Source organism: Eurosta solidaginis, unplaced genomic scaffold (assembly GCF_040869045.1).
Source record: "Eurosta solidaginis isolate ZX-2024a unplaced genomic scaffold, ASM4086904v1 ctg00001227.1, whole genome shotgun sequence".
Lineage (NCBI taxonomy): Eukaryota > Metazoa > Arthropoda > Insecta > Diptera > Tephritidae > Eurosta > Eurosta solidaginis.
In genome coordinates, this window is record NW_027137012.1 from 202,807 (window position 1) to 215,681 (window position 12,875).

The 12,875-nt window shown below is 38.4% G+C and overlaps 1 pseudogene; it reads left to right on the forward strand.

The window, feature by feature from the left end:
- LOC137236018 (neurotrimin-like) overlaps positions 1-12,875 on the forward strand; it is a 104,823-nt pseudogene that overhangs the window by 67,371 nt on the left and 24,577 nt on the right.

The window sequence follows — 12,875 nt, forward strand, 5'->3', positions numbered from 1 at the left end:
ATTCAGACCGTTGTATATGACTGGCTTCTACTCCATGGACTGCTTTGTAAAAGGAATCTTCGAATTGCATATCATACACATGCTTAACCCTACGTAGTCCGCAATGTTTCAAATCAAGCCAGTGCGTTACGATAACGCGCTGAGCAGCTGCCCGGAATGAGTGTACTTTCAGGGATTCATAATCACCTTCAACAAGCCGATCGGCATACATTTCTATGACATGACATGAAATTTCACGGGCCTCATAACTCAAATGTGCAAGCTTCGGAAATTGCAGTAAGTGGCTGCTAAATGGATATCTCTGTAATACAACGTTGTATTGCGTTTCAATTGCACTTTAATTTTTTCCTGTTTCATTACTAAACGTCAGGTCAAGTGTATTTTCGTTTCAATAGGTGCATGTCAAAAATGCAAAAAAGGCGCAGTATTCTGCAAATCAGTCGGTGCCTATTCTACTTAACGATCTATTTTGACAAAATAAAATTTTTTCTTACATACTTGACTATGGCGGATAAGAGAAGCTTTAATTTTTGTGTTAGAACAAACACTTACAGGTTTTTTTTTTGCTGTTGTTGTATTAACGATACACACCCCCGAAGGCTTCAGTAACAAGCACCATTGAGGTTCTAGACCAACGATTTCGGGAACGTTTTATATGACCACATTGAACATTCTAGGCCATACCGCCCCACTCCCTAGTTGCATGAGGAACTTGGGGTCGCCACAGTTCCGCCTGGTTAATATGTGTACGATACATGCTTATTTGTAACAAGACTCGCCTCGCGTATGTGAAGTTGACAATTGAGTTGCGGAAGCTATAAATTGCGCTTGTATGTTATACAAGACAACGCTTTAACTTAAATGTTGAAGTTTTTTTCTTACAAATTTGTGGAAAATTTGTGATATCTAGAAGAATAGGCGCTTGATTTTTATCATTTTCCTTGAAACGACCCTATATGTCGTATATGAAATATAACCAAGGCTAAGGGTGCAAGCCAATGATACCAAATTGAAAGTTACAAGCGGTCCTATTAAAAGTTTTGGCAATAATGCTATCAGGCCTTTATGGTTTGCTCACCTCGCGCAACATAGCACCGACAAAATCCACGGCTTGTTCCACGAGTCCTGTTCCTTTATTTACATGCCCGCCCACTGAGACACAACCTGTACCACTCACCTCCATAAGGGATGTATGAAAATCTAGACGACGGACCCCGTGCAAGTCCAACAAAGGTAACATGGGCCGCAACGACGGCAGCAGTACTCCATTTTCCAGCTAAAATAAAATAGCATATTGTTATATTTATGTAAAAGATTTTCTATTATATCCACATACTTGAAAACTTTCTATCGCCTTCAAAGGATCGGTACATGACGTAAGCGCTTCTCTGAGATATGCCTGTCCTGGGAGCATCTCCCAGTGTTGTCGGTATAAAAATCCTATGTTCCTGAAAATAAAGAAAATGCATTACAAATCTGAAATAACATAAAAAATATTTATTGAAATAAAATTATTGCAAAAATATTTTACTACTTACCCTTTTGTCCAGCAACGCGTAAATTCCACATGAATTGAAGCAAAAACGGTAAAATAAATCTTTCGATTCATTTTTTTTGCTTCATTCTCTACTGGAATGTTCAACCAACGTAGGTTGATACATACAAGAAAACGAGAAACGGCAGAGTTGCCATGTCAACGAACTCGACCACCCAATGGTGCGTTTTTGTTTGCGTCAGCATAAGAGTATAGAAAGACAACACAAGGTTAAATCAAACCAACAACCCCCCTCTACCACCCAATGTAACTAATCAGACCGAAATAATAGGAAGGATAAAACAATTATTTTTTTTATTTCACCAAACGTTCAATTAAATGACTACAAAACGTACTTAACAGAGTGGCACAGAAACCCACTTCAGTGGCGAAGACGGCGATGCGCGGAAAGCGCTGCGGACGACGCATATCGCTTGGGGCAACTCCAACACCTATACGGAAAAAATTGCATATGCCTATTTAGATGGGCAATCGAGCCTCTAAACGACCGAAGATGCCGCTGGCACACACGGCATCGATACCCCCCCTGAGGCGTGCTGGCTGCTGCTCCCACAACACGTTCTCGTACGCCTTATGGAACTTGGCATACCAGGCAGTGGTGCTCCCGCGTAGCTTAACCACCAGCGGCGTCTGCAGGGCCCGGAGCACACAGGGCTTCACTCGCCGCAACCCCTCCTCCACCGACTGCTGCACCAACTCGTCCGGCGCGTGGCAAATATAGGATCCCCTCCGCCGCTCCGGGTAGTGGACATCCGCCACCACCTGGATGGGCTCCTCATCCCCAGTCTCCTAACACACTAGGAGCAATTGCATCGGTTCCATCTGAAACGAAAAAAAAAAAAAAAAAAAATCCATTATAGAAAAAATTATTAAAAAAAACAAGTAAGGAAGGTTAAGTTCGGGTGTAACCGAACATTACATACTCAGTTGAGAGCTATGGTGACAACATAAGGGAAAATAACCATGTAGGAAAATGAACCGAGGGAAACCCTGGAATGTGTTTGTATGACATGTGTATCAAATGAAAGGCATTAAAGAGTATTTTATGAGGGAGTGGGCCATAGTTCTATAGGAGGACGCCATTTAGGGATATAGCCATAAAGGTGGATCAGGGTTGACTCTAGAATGCGTTTGTACGATATGGGTATCAAATGAAAGGTATTAATGAGTATTTTAAAAGGGCGTGGACCTAAGTACTACAGATGGACGCCTTTTCGAGATATCGCCGTAAAGATGGACTAGGGGTGACTCTAGAATGCGTTTGTACGATATGGGTATCAAATGAAAGGTGTTAATGAGCATTTTAAAAGGGAGTAATCCTTAGTTCCATAGGTGGACGCCGTTTCGAGATATCGCCATAAAGGTGGACCAGGGGTGACCCTAGAATTTGTTTGCACAATATGGGCATCAAACGAAAGGTGTTAATGAGTATTTTAAAAGGGAGTGGGCCTTAGTTCTATAGGTGGACGCCGTTTCGAGATATCGCCATAAAGGTGGGCCAGGGGTGACTCTAGAATTCGTTTGTGCAATATGCGTATCAAACGAAAGGAGTTAATGAGTATTTTAAGAGGGAGTGGGCCTTAGTTCTATAGGTGGACGCATTTTCGAGGTATCGCAATAAAGGTGGACCAGGGGTGACTCTAGACTTTGTTTGTACGATATGGGTATCAAATGAAAGGTGTTAATGAGTATTTTAAAAGGGCGTGGGGCTTAGTTCTATAGGTGGACCCGTTTTCGAGATATCGCCATAAAGGTGGACCAGGGGTGACTCTAGAATTCGTTTGTGCAATATGGGTATCAAACGAAAGGAGTTAATGAGTATTTTAAGAGGGAGTGGGCCTTAGTTCTATAGGTGGACGCCTTTTCGAGATATCGCCATAAAGATGGACCAGGTGTGACTCTAGAATGCGTTTGTACGATATGGGTATCAAATGAAAGGTATTAATGAGTATTTTAAAAGGGAGTAATCCTTAGTTCCATAGGTGGACGCCGTTTCGAGATATCGCCATAAAGGTGGACCAGGGGTGACCCTAGAATTCGTTTGTGCAATATGGGTATCAAACGAAAGGAGTTAGTGAGTATTTTAAGAGGGAGTGGGCCTTTCTGGACCAGGGGTGACTCTAGACTTTGTTTGTACGATATGGGTATCAAATGAAAGGTGTTAATGAGTATTTTTAAAAGGGAGTGGGCCTTCGTTCTATAGGTTTTCGCCTTTTCGAAATATCGCCATAAAGGTGGACCAGGGGTGACTCTAGAATGAGTTTGTACGATATGGGTATCAAATTAAAGGTATTAATGAGAGTTTTAAAAGGGAGTGGTGGTAGTTGTATATGTGAAGGCGTTTTCCAGATATCGACCAAAATGTGGACCAGGGTGACCCAGAACATCATCTGTTGGATACCGCTAATTTATTTATATATGTAATACCTGCCAAGATTTTAAGGGTTTTTTATTTCGCCCTGCAGAACTTTTTCATTTTCTTCTACTTAATATGGTAGGTGTCACAATCATTTTATAAAGTTTTTTCTAAAGTTATATTTCGCGTCAATAAAACAATCCAATTACCTTACCATATTTCATCCCTTTTTTCGTATTTGGTATAGAATTATGGCATTTTTTTCATTTTTCGTAATTTTCGATATGGAAAAAGTGGGCGTGGTCATAGTCGGATTTCGTTCATTTTTCATACCAAGATAAAGTGAGTTCAGATAAGTACGTGAACTGAGTTTAGTAAAGATATATCGATTTTTGCTCCAGTTATCGTGTTAACGGCTATGCGGAAGGACAGACGGACGACTGTGTATAAAAACTGGGCGTGGCATCAACCGATTTCGCCCATTTTCACAGAAAACAGTTAACGCCATAAAATCTATGCCCCTACCAAATTTCAAAAGGATTGGTTAATTTTTGTTCGACTTATGGCGTTAAAAGTATCCTCGACAAATTAAATGAAAAAGGGCGGAGCAACGCCCATTTTTAAATTTTCTTTTATTTTTGTATTTTGTTGCACCATATCATTACTGGAGTTGAATCTTGACATAATTTACTTATATACTGTAAAGATATTAATTTTTTTGGTAAAATTTTACTTTTAAAAAATTTTTTTTTTAAAAGTGGGCGTGGTCCTTCTCCGATTTTGCTAATTTTTATTATGCGTACATATAGTAATAAGAGTAACGTGCCTGCCAAATTTCATCACGATATCTTCAATGACTGCCAAATTACAGATTGCAAAAGTTTTAAATTACCTTCTTTTAAAAGTGGGCGGTGCCACGCCCATTGTCCACAATTTTACTAATTTTCTATTTTGCGTCATAAGTTCAACTCATCTACCAAGTTTCGTCGCTTTATCGGTCTTTTGTAATGAATTATCGCACTTTTTCGGTTTTTCGAAATTTTCGATATCGAAAAAGTGGGCGTGGTTATAGTCCGATATCGTTCATTTTAAATAGCGATCTGAGATGAGTGCTCAGGAACCTACATACCAAATTTCATCAAGATACCTCAAAATTTACTCAAGTTATCGTGTTTACGGACGGACGGACGGACGGACGGACATGGCTCAATCAAATTTTTTTTCGATCCTGATTATTTTGATATATGGAAGTCTATATCTATCTCGATTCCTTTATATATGTACAACCAACCGTTATCCAATCAAACTTAATATACTCTGTGAGCTCTGCTCAACTGAGTATAAAAAAAAGAAAATCCTACATTAATGTATCCTGGAAAATTCCTGTTACGGGAAAACAACTGTATGGCAACCCGCAACATAACAACGGCAGCCTCATTAGTGCTGTCAAACTAAGGGCGAATACCGAAGACTCGATAGACAAAATCAGTACCGAAAACCGCAAAACATCGCAATCGGGACTGACGTGTTTTTTCTATTTTTCACTCATATGGGCATCTCATGCAGTACCAACCAGGCATACACAACAAAGGAATTCAAAAAAAGGAAAACAAAACAAAAACAAACCTCTCCTTGCACAAAAAATTTAACATTTTTTTTACAAAGAAATTTTTTTTGTTGTTTTCTTTTACCCTTTCCGTTTTTTGGGCACTGTTTTCTGGCTGGGGGGCAGGACTTGTTGTTTTTCAACAACAAACATCACAAACAGTCATTATAAGGGCTCGGTACAAAAACAATCCGAGTCCCGAAATTCAAGAATCCCGACAAGACCAAGTCCCGAAATTAGAAAAAGTCAACTGTTTCTACCGGCCTAGTGTGCTACTGCCCCAGTGACCTAGTTTTTTTTCAAGGGCAAGCAAATACATATATGTATATATATACTCGCACACCACAAATTCACCATACCAGCTGTCAGCTAACCAAGAAATACACGACAGAGTTGCATGGTACATTTAGCATAATGGTACGGGCAGATAGAACGCGTCGTTGACAACGCATCGCCAATCTGCATGCAAGCACCGGCAGTTGGTACACTTTCCAATTTAATTACGATTTGCGCTGTTCGTCATGAGCTTTCGCACAAAATTAAATACATGCGTTCGTCAGCCTCCACGCTTCGTTTTAAACTCGGTTTATTCATATATTTTAACGTACGTTTGTTAATAAAACACCACGCGTATCACGAAAACAAGTAATTTTGCGCGGGTGGCTTGGAATCACGTCCGTTCCAACCTCCCACACACCGCAATCTTGCTGGTTTTTGTTGAAATGCATAAGCTGCTCGAAATCACAGCACTAACTACTTTGCAAAAATGCTCTCGTCATTGCACGTCATTTGACTAGTCATTTTACGGTGATAGGTTATATTCGTAGTCACATTTGCATGGGCATTTTGGACATTTGTGACCAGGCGTTTTGTAGGGTAATAATATAATACACAACTGACGAAATACATGCGCTGCAGTGAAAACGCGCATCACCCAACCAACCTCACGGCCACTCCCCCTGGCACATCCATAAAATGCCACAGTCGATCTGAGAGCGACACGACACGTTATACGCTGGAACGGTGACCTCGGCCTCTTCGTTCAGCCCAGAAAAACCTCAAAAGCCTCAAGTCTGGAACGGAGACCTCTGCCTCTTCGTCCAACCAATAAAAAAAAACCGCAAATCTGGAATGGAGACCTCGGCCTCTCCATCCGGAACGACAAAAAACCAAAGAATAACAAAAAATGGTGCCACTCTGGAACGGAGACCTCGGCCTCTTCGTCCAGCCTTACTGGCCATCGACTATACACATATTACATTCTGAATTTCTATATTTATGTATAATTCAATGGCAAGAAATATTCACTGTTAACTGTTCATAACCGCTAATTTTTTCATCTTAGCTCAGGGGGCATGCTAAGCAAGTCGGAAAGGATTCCCGGCCGTTTTGCGTCGTCAGACGAACTCCTCATTTAGATTAAGTTTAGTGTGTAAGTCTTATATTCATTTTTCTCGTTTCAGCGGAGGTCATTGGTGGAAAACGATGTTGCGTATCGCAAGGGGGACCGGCATGTTTAGGCAGGATGCCTAACTTTTTCCGCATCTGTCTGCGATCCCCCCAATGGAACCCTGCGAATCGATACTCGAATTAATTTGTAACCACCCACACCATCACCGCCACATGCATGTGCATGCATGTACATGTACGTGTGTGTTTTTTGTCAGCACTCATGCATATGCATGTCGGGGTTGATGTGTGGGTGCCTTTCCCCTCCAAAACGGAGGATTTTGCGGGTCAACGGTTGTAACTTGCTATACAACCGGCCTCTTGGATTCTAACAGCCAACCTGTTCACATCTGCCGCCAGCGATCTCTGCCGTAATTGTTTGCGTTTATTCAGGTAATATTGAAACCTTTGCTATTTTCACATTTACCCAATAAATCATATCTATTATAACGAGAAATCTGGTATTCTCTTATTTTACTCCAACCCGCTTATTCCCACTGAGATCGACCCCGGTGCGCCCACCTACCTCCAGGAGCACACGCACGCCGGCCGAACAACAGCAAAACCGACCGGGTTTAATTGGCTCTGTAGATAAAAAAAATAAGGAAATGTGATCAGATAAAAAAGAAAGCCGAACACATGCAACAATTGCGTGAAAATGAAAATAAAAGCATCTCGGCTATGACAGAAAAGGTCCTACTTTCTTTATCGACCACAAGCGAAGAATCGTCTGGATATTATTTCGAAATTGAAGTCAAGACGTTGAAGACGTTGAAGTCAAAACCCCCCAAAAAACGAGCTCGTCAAAATTTAATAAGTAGAGACCTATCTGCTAGCCTCGATGTTGCTAAATTAAGTGATAGAAAAGCCACTATGGTCGTGTCATCTACCTTAAAGAGTGTTGGTGTCAATCTTTCAGAGTTTAATGTGAATAGGTCTTCAATACGTCGAAATCGTATAAAAAATCAGAAAACACTGGTGGAATCCCTTAAAAGAGAATTTAAACCTGACGTACCACTTACAATTCATTGGGATGGCAAAATTATTGAGGATATAAGTGGACATGAAACTGTAGATCGGTTACCAATTTTGGTATCTGGGGTTGGTATTGATCAGCTTCTGGGGGTTCCAAAACTTGAACATGGAACAGGCGCAGCATATGCCACAGCTGTGCACGAAACAATAAAGTCATGGAGTTTAACAGATAAAATTAAATGTGTTTGTTTTGACACTACATCTGTTAATACGGGCCTAAAAAATGGTGCTTGTATTCTTTTGGAGCAAAAAATGGAGAAAAATATGCTTTGGCTGGCTTGTCGTCATCACATAATGGAGATTTTATTGGAAGCGGTAGTGGTGCAATCCTTGGGCCCCTCTAGCGGACCTGATATTCAGTTATTTAAAAGATTTAAGAAGAACTGGCATAGAATCGACCAAAACGAATATACCACAGTAATTAATGACGCAAATTCATCACACATCATTAATAATTTTGCGGCAGACATGCTTTCTTTTGCCCAAAAACATCTGCTAGCATATCAACCCCGAGATGATTATAAAGAGTTGCTGAACCTTACTATAATTTATTTGGGAGGAGTCCCTGAAAAAGGGGTTTCTTTTAGAAGACCTGCTGGGCTACACCGTGCTAGATGGATGGCAAAATCTATCTATTGTATAAAGATTTTTCTATTTAAAGGCCAGTTTAAGCTAACGAAACAGGAAGAAACAGCAGTGAAAGATATATGCCTTTTTACACTTATTATTTATATTAAATACTGGTATGAGGCTCCTGAAGGATCCTCCGCACCAAGAAACGATCTACAATTATTAAAAGACCTTGCATCGTATGAAGTTGTAAATGAAGCAGTAGCCAAAGTAGCCATGAAAAAAATACTTGGGCAGTTGTGGTATTTGTCGGAAGAGTTAGTGTCTTTTGCTTTTTTTGACGATCAAATTTCAACACAAGAAAAGAAAAAAATGGTGGAGGCGTTGGGAGTCGTAGGCTTAGAGGACTGTCCAAAAAGAAAACAAATCAACATCAAATACATCTCTGACATGGGTATAGCAGATTTTGTAACCAGCAACTCTTTACGATTTTTCAACATAATGGGCGTATCGTGTCAGTTTTTGAGAAAAGATGTGCAAACTTGGGAGGATGATCCAGAATTTGAAGCTGCGAAGAAAATCGTTCATTCCATGCGGGTAATAAATGATATAGCTGAACGTGGTGTCGCTTTAATGGAAGAATATAATAAGTTATTTACAAATGATGAAGAGCAAAAGCAATATCTACTTTTGTTGGTGAAAGATTACAGAAAGAAATATCCAGATACAAAAAAATCAACTCTTCTTAATAATAGGTTATCTGTTTAATTATTAAAAGTATTTTTATTTTGAAATTGTTACTTTTGCGATTCCTTTATAATACTAAATAAAAGTTTATACTTAACATTTTTATAAAAGTTCAAACGCTGGTAGCGACCCTAAATATTTTAGAATTTTTTTTTGTTTTACCTAAAAATTAGTTTCTCGGGATAGAGAATCGAATGAAAGGGTGCCCCGAAAGAAATAAAAAAAAAAATTTTTTTTTACCCATATAAGGACCACATAAAACAATTCGCTCAAGTCAAGATGAGCATATCCCCACTCTGTACATATTCACTGAACATATCCAATGTCAACGTGCCAATTTATTGGGCATAAATGCAACAGGTGTAATACACTTTCTCCTGAAATCGATATTCTCTTTAACATAAGAGACGTCGCGTATACACACCACTCAAAACGCATCTTGGTTTGCTAATAAGCTTTCTCTACATCGCCGGTAATTATGATACCTTCCAGCAAAATGTTTCTCAACCCTAGTGCGACAAGGTGAATTATCCTAAGGACGAGAGATGAATTGCACCACTAGAAAGTCACCAACTTTCAATAAACAGAATTAGCTTCCTCAATCTCTTATTTAATAAGCCTGACGTTCTACAAAGCAGAGACCCCAGTGAAATTAAGTCGCCTACAAGGAATCCCTCCCCCTCCGTGCTTGTTTATACTTTATGTCACATTAGCTGGTTTTCATTCTGAAACGATCGGTACTAAGTTTCCGTGAATTGAAACAAAACGTGACTTCAAACAAATATTTAAGCTTTTTCAAACTATCTGACTTTTTATATCCAACGTGTACTTGTACACAATGGTATCGTAACTCAGATGGCTTAGGGTAGTACGTAATGGCTCGAGATAGACATTGACTTCCTTAAATCAAAATTATCAGCATCGAAAAAAATCTGTCCGTCTGTCCTTTATCAAATGTGCGAAGTCGAACGATAACCATTCTACTTTTGCATGCCCATAGTGATGAAACTTCATACAGGGGTTGTCCTCATGACCTAAGATAGATGTATATGGGGTATTCCATCCCATTTCGACCAATTTTGAACCCGACCCCTTTAGAACTGGCTGAAAGTGTTTCTTCTTTTTCTAGCTTACGAAAGACGTTTTTCAGAAGTTTTTTAAATTTTTTCATCCAACTCAAAAAAAGTTATGATTTAAAAAAAAAAAACACCGTTTTTGTTTTCAAAATGCTATAACTTTTTCAAAAATTTACCGTTTGGGATCTTTTTTTTAATTTTTTTTAAATGTACTTTTCGGAAAAAATTCAAAAAAATTTTTAAAGTTTTTTTTTGTAATTTTTCAGTTTTTCGAGATTTTTCGAATTTCGCCCTTTTTTTTCTCATAAAAAACTTCAATCTATTGTGCAATCATCCACACCAATCCCGGAGCGGGTCGAGAATCTTTTTTTTTTTTTTGTTTAATTGAAAAAAAAACTTTAAAATTTTTTTTGTTTTTTTTTTCCGAAAAGTACATTTAAAAACATATTTAAAAAAAAAAAAAAAAGATCCCAAATGGTCAATTTTTGAAAAAGTCCGAAAAGTTAATTTAAAAACAAATTTAAAAAAAAAAGATCCCAAACGGTCAATTTTTGAAAAAGTTATAGCATTTTGAAAACAAAAACGGTTTTTTTTTTAAATTTCATAACTTTTTTTGAGTTGGATGAAAAAATTTGAAAAACTACTGAAAAACGTCTTTCGTAAGCTAGAAAAAGAAGAAAAACTTTCGGCCAATTCTAAAGGGGCCGGGTTCAAAATTGGTCGAAATGTGATGGAATACCCCATATATATAAGAAGAAAGCTTAAACGATTTTCAGTAAGTAAATTCGGTGAAGATATTATGTTGAAATTTCGCATGTACGAGTATGTTATCGGTATTATACATATATACTAAGCTGGGTCGATTTATTAACCTATATCGCGCCATCGATTTTTCGATAGGTTTTGGGCTCAGGAAAAAAAGTTCCAGTAAGCATACCCAAAAAAAACTATTTTCTAGCCTGCAAAATTTGAGTTTTTTTACTTTTTTTCTTTGATTTTTAAGGTTTTTTTCATGACCTACTTAAAAAATTTGTATTTGATTTTAAAATTTTCATGTAAACCATGTGCGACTCAAAATTCTCCGCTAAAAACTTTGGCGATAACAGTTTTTGAAATAAAATTAATTTTGGGTTTTGAGGAGTGTTTTGGTGAAAAAATTTATTTTTTTCGCCATTTTTTTTAAGGGTTTCTTCAGAAACATGCAAAAGTGTTGCCGATAAAAACGAATTTGTCTCATAGTTCCTATCCCACTTACAATTATGCTATAAAAACGTTGACATTAACAGTTTTACAAAAAAAAACATTTTTTTTTTTTTTTGTTTTTGGGACTTGTTTTGATCGAAATCGATTTTTTCATTTTCAAGGCTCCAAATCATTTTTTATGTATATCTTTCCATTAGACCCACCAATAAGTATACCAAAATGATCAGGGGATGAGCTGAGTTGATTTAGCCATGTCCGTCTGTCCGCCCGTCCGTCCGCCTGTTCGTCCGTCTGTCCGTTGTTTAAACGCAAACTAGTCCCTCAATTTTTGATATATCTTGATGAAATTTGGTAAGCAGGCATATTTTGATGGGGATTTGACATTTGTCGGAATCGACCGGATCGGACCACTATAGCACATACCTCCCATAGAACCGATTTATTCAATAAAAGGGTTTTCGCCATTTCTGCCCCATTTCTGCCTAATTTTAACAGTTAGAAACATCAAATTTTACCACAAGCTTACGTATTGGGCATAGATAGTTGTCTGAAAAAATCGTCAAGATCAGACCAAACAATTTTTTTTTAAGCTGCACTTACCAAGCGGACAAACTTTCTTTGGACCCTTTCCATTCTCGCTGAGTGACAGCTATATAAATGATTCCAAATGATAGAGGCATACTCTAATTTTGAACGCACTAAAGAGATATATAGAGATTTTCTGGTATAAGGATCCACAAAGTCTTTTGCATACCTACGAAGGAAAGCAAGATAGCTATAAGCCCTGGAAGCACATAACAGATTTGGTGCGTAAAAGAGAAGTTGGAGTCGAAAACAACCCCTAAATAAAGATACTCATTAACTGAGACCAAATGGCCGCCTAAAATATCGTAGGAGGATGAAGGAGAGCTAGGGGACTTAGAAACAATTATAAAGCAGCATTGTTTAACATTTAAAAATTGGTTATTGGCCTGACACCAGTCGGCAAGATTACTAAAGTCGTTCTGCAGAAGTGCGGAATCAGATGGGGCATTAATTTTGCGAAACAGCTTAAGGTCATGGGAGTATGTATGGGGTTTTATAAAGTATCTGGTTCTAAAAAAGTGCCGGTGCATAAAAACTACCAACTTCTAAGAAAAAGTTTCCGGCTTTAAAAAGTACCCGGCTTTACTGAAGTAGTTGGCTCCACATATACCCGGTTCGAAAAAGTACCCAATTCTAAAAAAACAAGGTTCTGGAAAAGTACAGTGATCTTAAAGGCTTCTCGGTTAAGAAAAG